The following is a 19025-nucleotide window of genomic DNA, read 5'->3' on the forward strand; positions in this document are numbered from 1 at the left end:
CCGGCTAACACACTTTCCTTTTCTCCATATTTTTCTTCTACAACTTTCAATTCTGATTCAGGATTTTGCTATGTCAATAGGGATTTCAAGGTTTCCAAAGGTAAAACACCAGAATGGAAAGAAAAACTCTAGATACATGTATACACCATTAATGCATTCACCAAACCAAGATACTCCACTTTACAAGAATTTATATTTAGACTTGCCATTTGTTCAAAAAGACATATAATGTATTTCAAGTTTCTATACCCTCCCAATTTTCCAAGAAAAAATAGTGTCATGTGCATATTATGTTAACGCCACCACCATTCTCCTCCAAATGAAAGCCTAGGCCAGTCATAATCATGACACCGAGGGCATCAACAACTTGAAGTGGAGATCTCTATCTCCATGTTGACCCCCATATGAGTATTGAAATATGCACCTAATAGTACATTCAATTTTGGTTAATTTTCCCACATGTGATAATACTGCCTAATCATTCCAAGTATGTGAAAACCCCTTTTCAAGCATGATGTTATAAAGTAAATCGCAAATAACATTGTGATAGGCCTTTACAAAGTCAAACTTGAAAAGAAACCAAACATTTTCTTTGTATCTATCTCATGAAGCACTTCATGAGAATAAACACTCCTCCCCTAATGTATCCACTCCCTCATTTTCAGTTTATTAGGCTCATCTCAGGCCCCTCCCAATGCTCCACCTTGTACAGGTGCTAAGGCTAACATGTAGGCAAAAAAAGATGATGTGGCAAGGTAATTAAGAGGAGAGAGATGGGTGCGGTGACCCAGGAAGGGAAAACACTTAAATGAAAGACGCTCACCAATGCATGGATAAATTTAATTGGTAAATCATTAAATGATGGATGCTTAGCTACAACAAGTTAAGCACCTTTGCATTGGGGACTTTAGTTGCTTAGCTCTTCAATGTGCTTAGCACCTCATCTTAGCACTGGTGCATTGGAGTTCTTACAACTCACTTCAAACAAGGAACACCTACTTAAGTGCTAGACAGCATTTTAATGCTACATGCATGGCCCCTTCCCTCCTTCATGCATTGGTTGATTCTACATTGAGAACCAAAATGTGACATAATTTAATGTGGGCATAGCTATATTTGCATATTCATAAGACAACAAGCCTTACATATATGTAATTTATGATTTTTGAGATAGGCCCTTTAAACCAAAAGGGAGAGAGTATTCTTCATGAAGGCAATATGAGTATTATCTATAATCTCATATCTGACCTCGCATAGTTTATTGGTCGTATACTCAGTCATCATTTTAAATTATCATTCATAAGAGAGACAGGGCTAAACTTTTGTATAAGCTCATAATCCTCTCTTGTCGAGACGAGAGTGATTATAGAAAATTTTATACTACCAGTATCAGATAATCCTTCATGAAACTCATCAACCTGTCTATATCTGTATAAAAATTTGTATGTGACACATATGTGATCACCTTTATTGCTTACTATCTCCCATCAATCATTTGTGAAACTCATCGAACTTGCGAAAACGGAGATGACTAGGAGGCGAACGACACTTCCCCTCGGCCTGCCGGTGTCGCTGCGGGTTCCTTTGCTCCCCGCGGCTGCTATGGAGGGTTGATAGTGGGGGATCCCTCGATCTATGTGTCTAGTCTGTGTCCCATAGACTCTTCAAATTCTTCGTCGCTGATGAAGCTGGGGCAGCGACGGTCATGTGATAATGATTCCTCGAATTTTGCTATTTTCGTGCCCTTGCTTGAAGTGGGCCCGACAGGTCAGAGGATGGTTTTGGTCATTAGGAACTCAATCTGGGTGATTAGCGTTTTCCATGATGGCCACATCGTCCTACTGAGGGATGGCGTTGTGGCGCGTTTTTGTTCTCATGTTCCATTTTCGTCCCATGAATTTTTACTAGATATGGCTCCGTCGGAGAACTTATGAGGTTTGTGTCCTCCCCAACCCCACTCCCCCCCGTGCGCGCTTGTGTAGTCGGATTTGGGGTTATGTTCTGGCGCTCCTCGGTGACAGAGTGTCTCAAATGACGATCAAGCCAAGTTGTGGTCGCCAATGTCTTTTGAGCGAATTCTTTATATACTCGCGTTGTTGCTTTTATCTGAGTGATCCAGATGAAAATCCCTCTTTTGCCTTCCCCTATCTCATTGAGAGGAAACAAAAGCTACATGAACGACCTTTCGGGTGGTGGTTCTAAAAGTTGTTGAGTTTCAACAATGTTGCTCCCGTAAGACAGGGCCTAGATACGGCAATGAGCTCTATTCATGACGCGTCACCGGTAAATGCAGAATGAAGATGCTGCTATCTACTTCATGAAGTTGATTGTAATTTCATATTGCTGTAATGAAATTATTGTAATTTCATATTTTGGCCTTGGGCTTTTTTGGAAAGGAAAAAAAATCCCCAGAGATGACTATGTCTTCCCAGGGAAACGATTATCTTGCTGGTATGTCCCATGCGATGGGCCATGTAGAGTCGCATGCCGTGTAAATATGTAAATTTTACTTAGATAGATGTCAACAAAGCTGTTGTGGTGTAGTTGTTATCACGTCAGTCTTACACACTGAAGGTTTCCAGTTCGATCCTGAGCAGCAGTAAGTTTTTTGTAAGCCTTCTTTGTGGATCACTTGGGCCGGGCTAGTTGTGCTCCGTCATGCACATAATTTTTTTTACTTTACCCCTAAAAGATACTTTTTTCTATTGATTCTAAAAAATATATTTTTTATTTACCTCTACAAATATGATTTTTCTTTTGATTCTCAAAACAAATCGTTTTTTCTTTTCCCCTTCTGTTTATATTTTACCAAACACTAAATGCATATATTACAAGAAAATAAATTAGTTAATATATGAAATTAAAAAATTGCACAGGTTTTAAAAAAATTACGTGACAGTATGAAAAAAATGTTATATGAAGTAAAACAAATGTTTGTGTAATTTAGAAATAAATGTTTAAAATTCTCACACATCTCAGAAATAACTTTGTTACATTGGAAAAACAATACCATTTAAAATAAATATGCGCATAGCTTTGAAAAATCTATCGTGTCCTTCAAATAAATGTTTTGCCTTGTATTTGAAACAATGATAATCATGTATTTTAAAAATGTCAAACGTGTATAAAAATGTTTTACGTGTGCACGAAAATGTACAGTGTGTATGAAAAAATAGATATCAAAACATATATTTAAAAAATATTAATCATGTACTCCTTCCGCAATATTAGTACAAAGTTGAGACACTTTTTTTGAGCTGGAAGAAGTATTTGAAAAATGTTATACTTGTATAAAATGTTTCTGATTTAACAAAAAAATGTAAAATATGTACTAAAAAATTAGACATGTGTTTGAAAACCTGAAGGAAACCAAAGAAAGAAACAAAGAAAACAAAAGAAAAAAAAGAAAGAAAGAGCAAGCCAAAGAAAACCGATGCTAATGCAGTGTGGAAAAAAGTACTCCCTCCATTCCAAAATAGATGACCCAACTTTATACTAAGTTTAGTACAAAGTTGAGTCATCTATTTTGGAACAGAGGGAGTACTTGCTTTTAAGCTACGGTGTAGGGTTGGCCCCATAGCCGCCGCGCTGTAGGTAAGGAGTACCTGTCTCACTTATTGTGAGATGTAGGGCAGCCTTCTCTGGACGAGCGCAGGGCTGGGCCGGTCCATCTCGTGGAAGGCCACAAGCCACAGCCTGGTTTTTGTCTGTTTTATTTCCTATTTCTTGATTTTGTTTCTTTTGCTTCATTTTTTATATTTTTTTGTACATCCAAATATACTAATCATATACATATATATTAAAAATAAAATTTAAAAATATTAATCAAGCATTTGAAAATGTCAAATATGTATAGAAAATGGTTCTTTGAACACATTGAGCATGCATTCGAAGAAGTGTGCATTCTGTATTTGAAAAATATTCAACGTGTGTAACAAAAATGTTTCACATGTACACTAAAAATATAAATTGTGGTAGAAATGTGTGAACAAACATTTAACCAATGAAAACCGACAATGAAACAAAGAAAAATGAATAAAACAAATAAAAGCAGAAAAACAAGCAAATATAACCAAAAAAGAAAAAGGAGATTGTGCAAAACTAATGCAAAAAATAAAGGAAAACAAAAAAAGAACGAAAGAAGGAAAGAAGAAAAATAGTGAAAACTGAGAAAAGAAACAAAGACACCGAAGAAACAATAGAAAACCAGTGGAAAGAAAGAAAAAAACAAAGAAACCAACGACAAAGCAAAACATAGCTCTCGTGACCACGCAGCAAACGGGAAGGTGTCTGTAGGGCCGAATGGGCTTGCAAAAAAGTAAACTCCAAGGGGCCACCCATACGTGTCATTGTGCTAGTTTCAGGAGGGTTTCTCGTTACTCTAAAATAAGAGGTGCCTTGAAAGGTGAGGGTACCTCAGATCTTGAAGACCTCTGTGTTCTTTGTCGATGTCTAGTGATCATTATAGTTTTATGAGAATAAATTTTCTCTTATTCTTTTGACGGTGCCATGAGGTTAGAGAGTTTTCTATCTTCGCAAATCCAGTTATTCGAATCTGATGAGTTTATGTATGTCAAGCTTTTTTTGGTCAGATTCTTTGTGGAAGTGAAAAATTTCATCGACACCATGATGAAGATATTGTGATTCGACAGTCTGCACTTCTAAGGGGTCATACCCGACCCAAATACGTTCATCGATTAAGGCTTCCCATCTTTTCTGGATGGGCGACTTAACGCGCTTTGAAAAAACATTATTGATAATATTCGTGCAGGCGAAAGAGCGACAACATCATTGTTCTAATATAATTGCAGCCTCTTTACCGAAATTTTTGGAGTATTTATTCACGCAGAGTTTGATACCATGAAGAAGGTGTTTTCAAGATATTTCAATGTTATTCTTAATCATAGGAATTACTTTGTATTTTCTTGGATCATAGATCTAAATCAATAAACCAGTGTATCCGTAACTGCTATGAGTATAAATAAAATTACAGGTGTTTCTAAAAAAATGTGTCATTGTGGTGCATGGAGATGTGGCACAAATGACATCTATCTTTATTCGTTGTGCTAAAAGAAATTTATTTTTATTCATAGTTTTTTAACACAGTACAGACGCATGCGCTCGTATAAACGCGCATAGTCTCGCCCTATGAACGGACACACGCACACCATACCCCCTATGAACATCACCGACAGACTGAGCCGGCATATTATCTGACCGAAAATCCTGAAATTAATTTAGAATAAATGCGAGCACCAGGACTTGAACTCTAATGGAATGGGGATATCACTGTCTACCCGGTCATCCCAATCACAGATTGATTCGCTATTTATAGTTTTTTAAACAGGTCAGTTTCTTTCATAGTTTTTTTTACACAGTACAGACGAGAAATCTCATATACATATGCACATTGCCTCAAAAAATACATACACACATATACTCACTCCTATAAACGCAAGCACGCACACCATACTCCTATGAGCACCTCCGAAAGACTGAGGCGACACATCATTTTGAGATTGACAAAGTCGCCACAAACGCCTTCATAGTTGACAAAGACGTCTTCATCCAGTGAACGCACATAGTTGGAAGTCCTGAAATAAATACAGCAAAATGCGAGATCAATTTTCTTTCGTAGTTGATACATATCAAGGTGTTATTTTTTTATCTAAAACATTCAAGCTATAAGTGTTTGGAGGAACCATGCCATATACCCATCAAGTAAACCATCACCAGATTAGCTACTAGCTAATTTATATTTATCTATATCTATATCTATACCTACTATTAAAGCAAGGTGATATTTTTGATTTTGTCCCGCTTAGGTGATTTTATATTTTTTTTACTGTATCTGAGGTGGTACTATTTTTTGCTACAAAACAGATTCATATATGTTACCACTGCTTTTTTGGGTCTATGTGCCTTTTGTTGGTGTACGTCACAAACGTACTGGGCCATGGGCCTGCTCTTGTAACATATTTTTTTTACTGTATCTGAGGTGGTACTATTTTTTGCTACAAAACAGATTCATATATGTTACCACTGCTTTTTTGGGTCTATGTGCCTATTGTTGGTGTACGTCACAAACGTACTGGGCCATGGACCTGGTCTTGTGCTTAGAAGAAGGATTCACAAAAAATTGCCACTTGAACGCGCATAGTCTCGCCCTATGAACGGACACACGCATACTATACCCCCTATGAACACCACCGACGGACTGAACCGGCATATTATCTGACCGAAAATCCTGAAATTAAATGCGAGCACCAGGACTTGAACTCTAATAGACTTGGGATATCACTGTCTACCCGGTCATCCCAACGACAGGTTGATTCGCTATTCGTAGTTTTTTAAACAGGTCGGTTTCTTTCATAGTTTTTTTTACACAGTACAGACGAGGAATCTCATATACATATGCACACTGCCTCAAAAAAATACATACGCACATATACTCACTCCTATAAACGCAAGCACGCACATCATACTCCTATGAGCACCTCCGAAAGACTGAGGCGACACATCATTTTGAGATTGACAAAGTCGCCACAAACGCCTTCATAGTTGACAGGGACGTCTTCATCCAGTGAACACACATAGTTGGAAGTCCTGAAATAAATACAGCAAAATGCGAGATCAATTTTCTTTCGTAGTTGATACATATCAAGGTGTTATTTTTTTATCTAAAACATTCAAGCTATAAGTGTTTGGAGGAACCATGCCACATACCCAACAAGTAAACCATCACCAGATTAGCTACTAGCTAATTTATATTTATCTATATCTATATCTATACCTACTATTAAAGCAAGGTGATATTTTTGATTTTGTCCCGCTTAGGTGATTTTATATTTTTTTTACTGTATCTGAGGTGGTACTATTTTTTGCTACAAAACAGATTCATATATGTTACCACTGCTTTTTTGGGTCTATGTGCCTTTTGTTGGTGTACGTCATAAACGTACTGGGCCATGGGCCTGCTCTTGTAACATATTTTTTTTACTGTATCTGAGGTGGTACTATTTTTTGCTACAAAACAGATTCATATATGTTATCACTGCTTTTTGGGGTCTATGTGCCTATTGTTGGTGTACGTCACAAACGTACTGGGCCATGGACTGTTGGTGTACGTCACAAATGTACTGGGCCATGGACCTGCTCTTGTGCTTAGAAGAAGGATTCACAAAAAATTGCCACTTGCACTAAGGATCGAGCCCACGACCTGCTATTTGCCTCCGTCAGGCTACAACCAGCTAAGCTAGCTCCTGTTTATGTTAACTACACTGCTCATTATGCATTTAAATAGTCTCACCTTGCTTTTTACATGATATTTTACCAGTTTATATAGCCTACGAGTTGTCACAGAATAAAAAAGACATCAAGAATAACGAAAAGAGGCTGAAGTGTGGGTCCGATTTAACCTTGAAAGCAAAGGAATTTCGTAATATAAGAAAGAAGAAAGAAAAAAATACAATAAAAAAGTTGCGGTGTGAATATTAGTTAACTCGCGTGAAATGGGGGCTGGAAGGGAGGACCATGCCATCTCTTGTAATTAAAGGAAATTATGGTCGTACGGAGCAAATGGATAAAATGAAACCTCGATCAAATGAAAATACTGCGGACTCCTAGCATTTAATTATGGAGACACCTAAGTTTGCGGACTCAATTGATCACAAAACTTTATTTCATTGATAGCATTGATTTTCATCAAAAATTAATATGCAGCTAACAAAAAAATGTACATATATAAAGTAAGGGTAATAGAATTATATACACCTTTTGAACTAATGTTAGAAATTAGGATAACACTAAAACCGATTATGTGATATTTTCACTCTTTCCTCTTATGAACAGAAAGTGTACGTAAGGATCATTTTTTTTCAACGGTGATGTCGTATTACATGTCACATTTAAATTTTATTCAACTCATATGCATGACATAGTGTGCATTAAAATCCTTTTACCTGAAAGTTGTGAAGGAAATCATAGAAGGATGATCTAAATTTGTACAACTAAAAACTGATTATATTCTCAAATTGATAAGCAATGCCATCGTTCCTGAGAATGTGATAGATAGCATCAAGTTCACCTGATGAATGCTAAAGAAAGCTACTGGTTTGAGGGCGACATCTCCAAGCAAGTGATCATTGATATCCCAATTTGTGTATCAAAGTCATCTCCAGGAATGATGATGAAGAACCCACATTTAAAACCTTGATGGCAATCGAGAAGCCCAGTCCAAAAATGCATGTCTTTTGAGAATATCTTTACCATCAATGTAGATGTAAATAAGTTTGTTTTCCATATACAATAATTAGATAGTATAAAAATATATTGCATCCAATCTATTGACATAAATTTATTGTGGCCATATTATGTGAGGCTGGGAAGGAAGATAAACAACGTCACATATTGGGTGTCTTGTTAAAATAGAGAATGTCGACACGTGTAGGGTTTGTGGGAGGGTCGTCTCGAGCCATGCTTATAAGGGCTAGGGGCGTGTGATTTTTTTATTCCATTGCAACGCAGGGGCATATGCGGACTCAGCTCCTTGTTGTACATTCTAATAGAGAAAGAAGACGTGAACGAGGATATGCAACAACATAGGTGGGATGCCATGTTGAAATAGAGGATATGAACCAGGGTTTTGATCTCCCGTTGCAACGCACGGGCCTATGTCCTAGTACCTACTGAAAAATAGAGGTACGTTTCTCCGATCTTTTTGATCCGTTCATCCATATTATAATTTTATATTTTTGACCCGTTCACCCCCGGCAGCGGCAGCTACACATTGCTAGAAAACGCAGCTACTGGCTCGCAGTCCAAGCTTGGCCCAAAATAGCCCGGCCACCAAGTCATAAGAACAATCTTCTGCTTGATCTCAGTCCGTCTGTCGCCCGCGGCCTTTTTTGGGCCGAAAAATATGGTTGCATGGGGTAACCCCACGCCGCCTCTTTACACAAATTCTCGCCAATTTAAATGCACCAGTGGGTTGCCTGCCTGGAAAACCAAAGAGCCTCCTCGAGAATCAATAAATAAAGATGCAGATAATTAAATTGGACGAGTAAAAGATCTCATTAATTAAATGAGATTGTGTGCTAGGAGCCTAGGAATGAAAGAAATTAAGAAAAGTAAATTCGATATCCTGAGCACAAAAAAGAAAGGAATATACTCCGAAGTTGTGGGCACATGTAAGTAAAGGAATTGAAAATAAAAAAAGAAACAAATATGTTTTTTATGAATCAATAGGAAGGAAAGAAATACATTTCTCTTTAATGAGCACATGAAGGGAAAAAGTCCGATGGGGGAGAGGACCCGATTAAATAAATTGGCACGGAAAGGAGTTGAAATCAAAAGATGGAATAAATAAACACGGTAATTAACCTACATGTGTAGGAGTCTCAATTGTGATTTGAGGGTGCGGTGTGTGGCTGTAGGATCGAAAGTATGTCTAGAGGGGGGTGATTAAACTACTTGACCAAATAAAAATCTAGGCATTTTTCAATTTTAAGTCTTGACAGATTTTAGCAACTTATCACAAGTCAAGCAATCAACCTACATGCAAATCTAAGAGTGTAGCAGCAGAATGTAAATCATTGCATATGAAGGTAAAAGGGGAGGAGTTTGGAGGGAGCAAACACAATGTAGACACGAAGACTTTTGGCGTGGTTCCGATAGGTGATGCTAGCATACATCCACGTTGATGGAGACTTCAACCCACGAAGGGTAACGGCTGCGCGAGTCCACGGAGAGCTCCACCCATGAAGGGTCACCAAGAATCAACCTTGTCTATCCCACCATGGCTATCGCCCCCGAAGGACTTGCCTCACTTGGGTAGATCTTCACGAAGTAGGCGATCTCCTTGCCCTTACAAACTCCTTGGTTCAACTCCACAATCTTGACGGAGGCTTCCAAGTGACACATAACCAACCTAGGAGACACCACTCTCCAAAAGGTAATAGATGGTGTGTTGATGATGAACTCCTTCCTCTTGTGCTTCAAATGATAGTCTCCCCAACACTCAACTCTCTCTCATATATTTGGATATGATGGAAACATGATTTGAATGGAAAGCAACTTGGGAAAGGCTAGATATTAAGATTCTTGTGGTTGGAATGGAATATTTTGGTCGCAACACATGAATAGGTGGTTCTCTCTCAGAAAATGAATGGTGGAAGTGTAGGCACGTTCTGATAGCTCTCTCCACGAATGGAGGAAGGATGGAGGGGTATATATAGCCTCCACACAAAAACTAACCTTACACACAATTTACCAAACTCGATGGGACCGAATAGTTAAACTCGGTCAGACCGATTTAGTTCAAAATGTGAACATTAGGATTTTTTGTGGGACCGACATGTCAACTCGGTGGGTTCGATTTTATTAGGATTAGGGCATAACGTAATCTCGGTGAGACCGATCACATGAACTCGGTGAGACCGATTTCTGTAATAGGCAAACCGAGATTTGATCAAGCAAACTCGGTGGGACCGATCACTCATTTCGGTGGGACCGAAACATTACGAAAAGGAAATAAAGAGTTTGCATTGCGAACTCGGTGGGACCGATCGCTCATCTCGGTTAGATCGAAACGTTACGAAGGGAAACAGAGAGTTTGCAATCTCATCTCGGTGAGACCGAGATCCCTATCGGTAAGACCGGACTGATTAGGATTTCTGACAGTGACTATGTCAAATGAACTCGATGGCGCCGGATAGATCAAAACGGTGGGGCCGAGTTTGACTTTTGGTTTAGGATATATGTGGATATGAGAAATTGGTTGAGGGCTTTTGGAGTATGTCACTAAGCATTTTGAGTAAGCAAGTCATTAAGCAACACCTCATCCCCTTTTAAAAGTATTGGCTTTTTCTATAGACTTAATATGATCTTGGATCACTAAAGTGAAAAAGTAGTCTTGAGTTTGAGCCAATATGCGTCCTTAGCATTTTGAGGGGTCCACATCTCTAGTCCATGCCATGTTAATCATTAAACTTTTTGAAAATATTATCTTGAATGGATATTAGTTCAATGAGCTATATATTTTTAATAATTACCAAAATCACCCAGGAACTAGTTGCACTTTCAGTGACGTGCATTGACATATTGGCGTTGAGTTGGTTGACAACATAACATGCACCATGAAAGCTTGACAACATAACATGCGTTGAGTTGTTTTTTTTAATCTCATGTTATAAATTTTACTGAGCCATGTTTATATTATAATAACTAGCAAATATGCCCGTGTATTGCAACGGGAGACAAAAAATTATAGGTAATCAAATAAGTATGACTAAATATCCTGATATATGAGCGTACTTTATTTTTAACACAGTGGCTCACCATGTTGTCATTTATTCTTTCTCACCCTAGCCGATGATGGTCGTGATGTTTACGTGATCACAATGCATTCGACGCGGTAAATCCCAAGGCTATGAATTTGCCAGTGCATGTCACACTTTTAATTATGTTGCATAAGGAAACATTTAAAACTTTTAAAGCAAATCTCATTGAGCACGAACTACTCCCAATGCCAAGACATATAAAGACATTCGAAAAACTAATCAAATCCTAGACATAAACCAGTGAACAGTTTTTCAAATCGACAAACAATTTTTTTTAAAAGAATTGATTTTCTCAAAAAATCATGAACATTAGTTTTGTTTACAATCTTTTTAAATGTATGAACCAGTTTCAAATTCATTATTTTTTTGTCTCAACAAACTATTTTTGAATCGATGAACTTTTTTAAAAATTGGGGAACAAATTTAAAAAACAATTTTTTATTTTTATTTTTGTGAACATATTCTAAAATGTCATGGACATTTTTTTTCAGATTCCCGAATATGTTTTGAATACACGATCATTTTTTCAAAATCATGAACATGATTTTATTTCCCTGCCATTTTTTCCACATTGTGATTTTTTATAATTTTGCGAACAGTTTTACAAAACCACCAACATTTTTGAATCTGCAAAAAATTTATGATTTTCTAAACAATTTTGTATTCACGTATTTTCAGATTTTTTAAACATTTTTTTATACTCGCAACTTTTAGAATATTAAAATCCCCAAGTAATTTAAAGAATAAAGAAGAAAGAAGAAATAATAAAGAAAAAAGAATGAGAAAAGAAAAGACAAAAAAAGTAAAATGAAAAAATAGGGGAGTGAAGCCCCGCACATGGGCCGGCCGATGAAAACGTACATGGATACGACATGCGTGATAAAAGAAAGCTAAACAATTTTTTTATGATTTTCTAAACAATTTTGTATTCACGTATTTTTAGATTTCTCAAAAAAAAACTTGCAACTTTTAGAATATTAAAATCCCCAAGTAATTTAAAGAATAAAGAAGAAAGAAGAAAGAAGAATGAGAAAAGAAAAGACAAAAAAGTAAAATGAAAAAAAAACAGGGGAGTGAAGCCTCGCACATGGGCCGGCCGATGAACACGTACATGGATACGACATGCGTGAGAAAAGAAAGCTAAAAATTGTGGACACTGGGGATCAAAACCAGGTCTCATCGCTAGAGGAGGGTGAGGGAGTCCTGGATTAGGGGGTGTCCGGATGGCCGGACTATACCTTCGGCCGGACTCCTGGATTATGAAGATACAAGATTGAAGACTTCGTCCCGTGTCCGGAAGGGACTTTCCTTGGCGTGGAAGGCAAGCTTGGCGATACGAATATGTAGATCTCCTATCATTGTAACCGACTCTGTGTAACCTTATCCCTCTCTGGTGTCTATATAAATCGGAGAGTTTTAGTCCGTAGGACGAATAACAATCATACCATAGGCTAGCTTGTAGGGTTTAGCCTCTCTGATCTCGTGGTAGATCTACTCTTGTACTACTCATATTATCAATATTAATCAAGCAGGACGTAGGGTTTTACCTCCATCAAGAGGGCCCGAACCTGGGTAAAACATCGTGTCCCCTGCCTCCTGTTACCATCCGGCCTAGACGCACAGTTCGGGACCCCCTACCCGAGATCCATCGGTTTTGACACCGACATTGGTGCTTTCATTGAGAGTTCCTCTATGTCGTCACTTTTAGGCCAGATGGCTTCTCTGATCATCAACAGCGATGCGATCCAGGGTGAGACTTTGCTCCCCGGACAGATCTTCGTATTCGGCGGCTTTGCACTGCGGGCCAATTCGCTTGGTCATTTGGAGCAGATCGGAAGCTACGCCCCTGGCCATCAGGTCAGATTTGGAAGTTTGAACTACACGACCGACATCCGCAGAGACTTGATCTTCGACGGATTCGAGCCACAGCCGAGCGCGCCACACTGTCACGATGGGTATGATTTAGCTCTGCCGCCGAACAGTGCCCTGGAGGCCGCACTTGTGTCCGCTCCGACCCCTAGCTCGGAGCCGATCACACCAACCGAGGATGGGTGGTTAGACACCGCCTCGGGGGCTGCAATCTCTACGGCGATCGAGCCGAACACCAGCCCTATTCTCTGCGAAGGCCGTGACTCCAAGGAGCAGGACTCCTCTCCAGACTCCGAGCCCTCCGCGCCCCGACCAATCGACCCCGATTGGGCGCCGATCATGGAGTTCACCGCCGCAGACATCTTTCAGCACTCGCCTTTTGGCGATATTCTGAATTCACTAAAGTCTCTCTCTTTGTCAAGAGAGCCCTGGCCGGATTATGGTCAGCAAGGTTGGGATGCGGATGATGAAGAAATTCAAAGCCCACCCACCACCCACTTCGTAGCCACCGTCGATGATTTAACCGACATGCTCGACTTCGACTCCGAAGACATCGACGGTATGGACGCCGATGCAGGAGACGATCAAGAACCAGCGCCTATAGGTCACGGGGAGGTTCTTCTGCTCCGTGGCTCCAAAAGAAGGCAATGGCGATGGAACAGCGGAGAATGACCCCTCCAAGAAGCAGCCTAAGCGCCGGCGTCAGCGGCGCCGCTCTAAATCCCGCCAAAACAAAAACGGTGATTCTGGCACGGGAGATAATAACACCCCGGACAGTGCCGAAGACAACCACCTCCAGCAAGATTCAGCACAGGAGGATAGATAAAGCCATCCCTCATGAGAGAGCGGCAGACAGAGAGGTCGAGGACGATAATTATATGCCTCCCTCCGAAGACGAGGCAAGCCTCGACGACGACGAATTTGTCATGCCAGAAGATCCTGTCGAACAAGAGCGTTTCAAACGCAGGCTTATGGACACGGCGAGCAGCCTCAAGAAAAAACAGCAACAACTTAGAGCTGATCAAGATTTGCTAGCCAACAGATGGACTGAAGTCCTTGCGGCCGAAGAGTATGAACTCGAACGCCCCTCCAAGAGCTACCCAAAGCGCAGGTTGCTACCCCAATTAGAGGAGGAAGCACCTAAACCTACATCACCAGCGCATGATGCGGCCGACCAGCCACCCCGTGGCCGCGACAGAGAGGCCTCTTGGCCCTCCACTCAAGCCGCACCCCGATGCCGCTCAAAAAATACCAAGGCATGGGAAAATGCGCCAGACCTGCGAGACATATTGGAGGACAAGGCAAGGCAAACAAGATCGATCTACGGATCACATGGGTGCCCCACGGCATGAGACGGTACTCGTCACGCCGGATACAGTAAATCCGGCCGGGCCGAACATAGTAGACAAAGCTCGTTTGAGCTGCGTCGTGATATAGCCCAATACAGAGGCGCCGCACACCCATTATGCTTCACAGATAAAGTAATGGATCATCAAATCCCCGAGGGTTTCAAACCCGTGAACATCGAATCATACGATGACACAACAGATTCTGCAGTATGGATCGAGGACTATCTCCTTCATATCCACATGGCTCGTGGTGATGACCTACACGCCATCAAATACCTCCCACTCAAGCTTAAAGGACCAGCTCGACATTGGCTTAACAGCTTGCCAGCAGAATCAATTGGTTGTTGGGAGGACCTGGAAGCCGCATTCCTCGACAATATCCAGGGCACTTATGTGCGACCACCAGACGCCGATGACCTAAGCCACATAATTCAGCAGCCAGAGAAATCGGCCAGACAATTCTGGACACGGTTCCTAACCAAGAAAAATCAAATTGTCGACTGTCCGGACGCAGAGGCCCTAGCAGCCTTCAAGCATAACATCCGCGATGAGTGGCTTGCATGGCACCTAGGACAGGAAAAGCCGAAATCTATGGCAGCCCTCACGGCACTTATGACCCGCTTTTGCGCGGAAGAAGACAGCTGGCTAGCTCGCAGCAATAGCATGACCAAGAGCCCTGATAATTCGGATACCAAAGACAGCAGTGGCAGGTCGCGTCGCAACAAGCAAAAGCGCCGCATTAATGGCGACAACGCTGAGGATACGACAGTTAATGCTGAATTCAAAGGCTCTAAACCCGGTCAACGGAAAAAGCAATTCAAAAGAAATACTCCGGGCCCGTCCAGTTTGGACCGAATACTCGACCGCTCATGTCAGATACATGGCACCCCCGAAAACCAGCCAATCACACCAACAGGGATTGTTGGGTTTTCAAGCAGGCACACAAGTTAAATGCCGAAAGCAGAGACAAGGGGCTGCATAGCGATGACGAGGAGGAGCCCCGACCGCCGAACAACAGTGGACAGAAAGGTTTTCCCCCACAAGTGCGGATGGTGAACATGATATACGCAACACACGTCCCCAAGAGGGAGCGGAAGTGTGTGCTAAGGGACGTATACGCGATGGAGCCAGTCGCCCCAAAGTTCAACCCATGGTCTTTCTACCCGATCACTTTTGATCGAAGGGACCACCCCACTAGCATCCGTCATGGTAGATTCACCGCATTGGTTCTAGACCCAATTATTGATGGATTTCACCTCACTAGAGTCCTTATGGACGGTGGCAGCAGCCTGAACCTGCTTTATCATGATACAGTGTGGAAAATGGGCATCGATCCCTTGAGGATTAAACCCACCAGTACGACCTTTAAAAGCGTCATACCAGGTGTAGAAGCCAACTGTACAGGCTCAGTTACACTTGAAGTGGTCTTCGGATCTCCGGGTAATTTCCTAAGCGAGGAGTTAATCTTCGACATAGTCCCGTTCCGCAGTGGCTATCACGCACTGCTTGGGCGAACCGCATTTGCCAAGTTCAATGCGGTGCCGCACTACGCATACCTCAAGCTCAAGATGCCAGGCCCTCGAGGCGTCATCACGGTCAATGAAAACACCGAACGCTCTCTCAGAACGGAGGAGCATACAGCGGCTATCGCAGCGGAAGTACAAAGCAGCCTCTCAAGGCAATTCTCTAGTCCGGCCATTAAACGTCTGGACACCGTTAAGCGCGCCCGGAGTAACCTACACCAAGACCGCCCGGCACGTTCAGAGCAAGCGTAGCAATGCGGCCCCAACCCCAGCCCTCACGAACTTGCGAAACCAGTGCTGCGCGTACATAACTACGCTCTGTACATACCATGGGCACAGGGGGAGGGGCACCATCACGGCACGCCCGAAACGCGGCTTAAACCGCACTAGGGCTGCCGATTTCTTAATTTTCTCTTATTTTCAGGACTCCATTCTTCGGAAGGCTTGTCCGACAGTACAATTGCCGCACAAACGATACAACCAGGGAAGCAGAAAGCTACGCCGCACTACGGAACTCTAAGGTGGTCTCTATAACGAGCAATATACCCGTTTCATAACATTCCGCAGCTCGCCCCTGGAAAGGACATATTTGGTAGTCCCATCTTTTGCTTATCGCACTATTTGTATCGTCCTGCTTTGATCGCAGCCCTTTTTAAATAAACAATGCATAGCTTCCGTCTATTATTGCATTACTCTTTTTTACGAATATATGTTCATTAATGACATGTTGCACCCGTACACTTTGGTACGGCCAATACGCCAGGGGCTTAAGTACCCCACAACATGGTGTGAGAAGTCCGAACACTTTCACAAGTGCGGCACCCCGAACTTATAGCATTATATGCATCGGCTCCGAATCATGTCTTGGGTCAATAGTTGGGTTTGCCCGGCTCCTATGTTTTGGTACCTTACGTTTCGTTATATCGGCTAAGGTAGCACTAGGAGAACTACTGCGATTGTGCCCCAGTTGAGCTGGGCTAAGCACCTCAGTAGAGAAAGCTAAAACTGACCGTCATGATGAGGCGAGAGCTGGTCGCTGTTCGAGAGGTTTTCGAGTCCCTAAAGACTTATGCCGCTTAGAGCGAGGAGTCGGCTTTGTCCGGCCTAGGCGTGGATAGCGCCCCGAACTCGGTCTTCTCAACACTAGGGGCTTCGCCAAAATTTAAAATTATAGAATTCTATGGCTAAGTGAGAGTGTTCAAGCATTATAGTCCGATTGCCTTGTTCGTTGTGTTGAGCGCCTCCCTTGAAGGATCCAAGAATGGGAAAAGGAGCGCTCATGTTTATCCTGAACACCCCGGCACTCGTGCCATGGGGGCAGAAGCCGATGACTCGCCATCTCTCAAATTTGATAAACGGCCGCACAGAAGGTAATATTTTAAATTCAAAAGCGTTGCTTAGCGCACATGAACAAGTTTTCAGCGTACATGATCACAAATGTGAGTTTACTCAAAAATTACATCTTTGGAGCATTCATCAGCTATAAGGCGGGCACCCTTCAGGACGCCCTCATAATACGCTTCGGGGATGTGATGCTCCTTGCACGGCGGTGGCCCGTCCTTCACCAGCTTCTCTGCATCCATCTTGCCCCAGTGCACTTTAGCATGGGCAAGCGCCCTACGGGCACCTTCGATGCAGACGGAGCACTTGATTACTTCAAGCCGTGGACAGGCATCCACCAGCCGCCTCACCAGCCCGAAGTAGCTCCCAGGCAGAGCCTCTCCAGGCCACAGCCGAACTATGAGGCCCTTTATGGCCTGTTCGGCAACCTTGTGGAGCTCGACCATTTGCTTCAGCTGGTCGCTCAAAGGCACCAGGTGTCCGGCCTCAGCATACCGAGACCAGAAAACCTTCTCCGTCGAGCTCCCCTCCTCGGCTCGGTAGAAGGCGGCGGCATCAGACGCACTACGGGGCAAATCTGCGAATGCTCCTGGAGAGCTCCGGACTCGGGTAAGTAACAAGTAATTCACTTTCACGTGCTTGCTTTGCATAATGAATGCCTTACCCGCCGCTATCTTCTTCATATCTCCAATTTCTTGGAGGGCTTTCTGGGCTTTGTCCTTGGCAGACTTCGCGCTTTCGAGGGCTGCCGCAAGCTCGGACGCTTGCGTCTTCGAGTCAAGCTCCAAACTCTCGTGTTTTTTCACGAGAGCCTGGAGCTCTTTCTGCACCTCCTCCACCCGCGCCTCCTGCTTCCCTCTCTCTGTACGCTCCGCGGCCGCTCTGTTTTCGGCCTCGGACATCACTTTCTTAAGGGTTGCCACCTCGGTCCTGGCCCCTATAATAGCACGTTGATCATGTCATTTTTTGCAACCACATCTTCTCTATATACTTGCGCAAGGTATTACTTACCTTCCTTCTCCTCGAGTTGCCTCTTGGCATGGCCGAGCTCGTTCTCGGACCGCGCGAGGTTTTGCTTCAGCGTCTCCACCTCCGTAGTCAGTGCGGCAGAGGCCAGTAGCGAAGCCCGCATACGCATATTGACTTGATTATGTTAGACTCCTGCGAATGTTATTAGATCCTCTATTCGGCTTTTCTTTCCGAACGTCGAACAGAGCATCAGGGGCTATTGTCTATGCGGTAATATTTTTTATTCTTTACTTACCTCAAAGCCTGTTAGAAGGCTGGCACAGGCTTCAGTCAGTCCGCTCTTGGCGGACTGAACCTTCTGGATCACCGCACTCATAATAGTGCGGTGCTCCTCGTTGATGGAGGCGTCGTTAAGCGTCTCCAGCAAATTGTCCGGTGCCTCCGGTTGGACGGAGGTCACCGGCTCGGTAGGCTTGCTCCTCTTGGAAGGAGGCTGCCTACCGGAGTCCGGAACCGTTGAAGGTTCCGGTGCGGTGTCCGGCTCAAAGCCGGACTTAGAGCCCTTGGGGGTTCTACCCCCTTCTCGCCTGGAGTCCGGGAGGTCGCCTTCCGGCGCCTCCAGGGCCACCTCCTCC

This window comes from Triticum dicoccoides, chromosome 2A (genome assembly GCF_002162155.2).
Source record: "Triticum dicoccoides isolate Atlit2015 ecotype Zavitan chromosome 2A, WEW_v2.0, whole genome shotgun sequence".
In the NCBI taxonomy this organism is placed as follows: Eukaryota; Viridiplantae; Streptophyta; class Magnoliopsida; order Poales; family Poaceae; genus Triticum; species Triticum dicoccoides.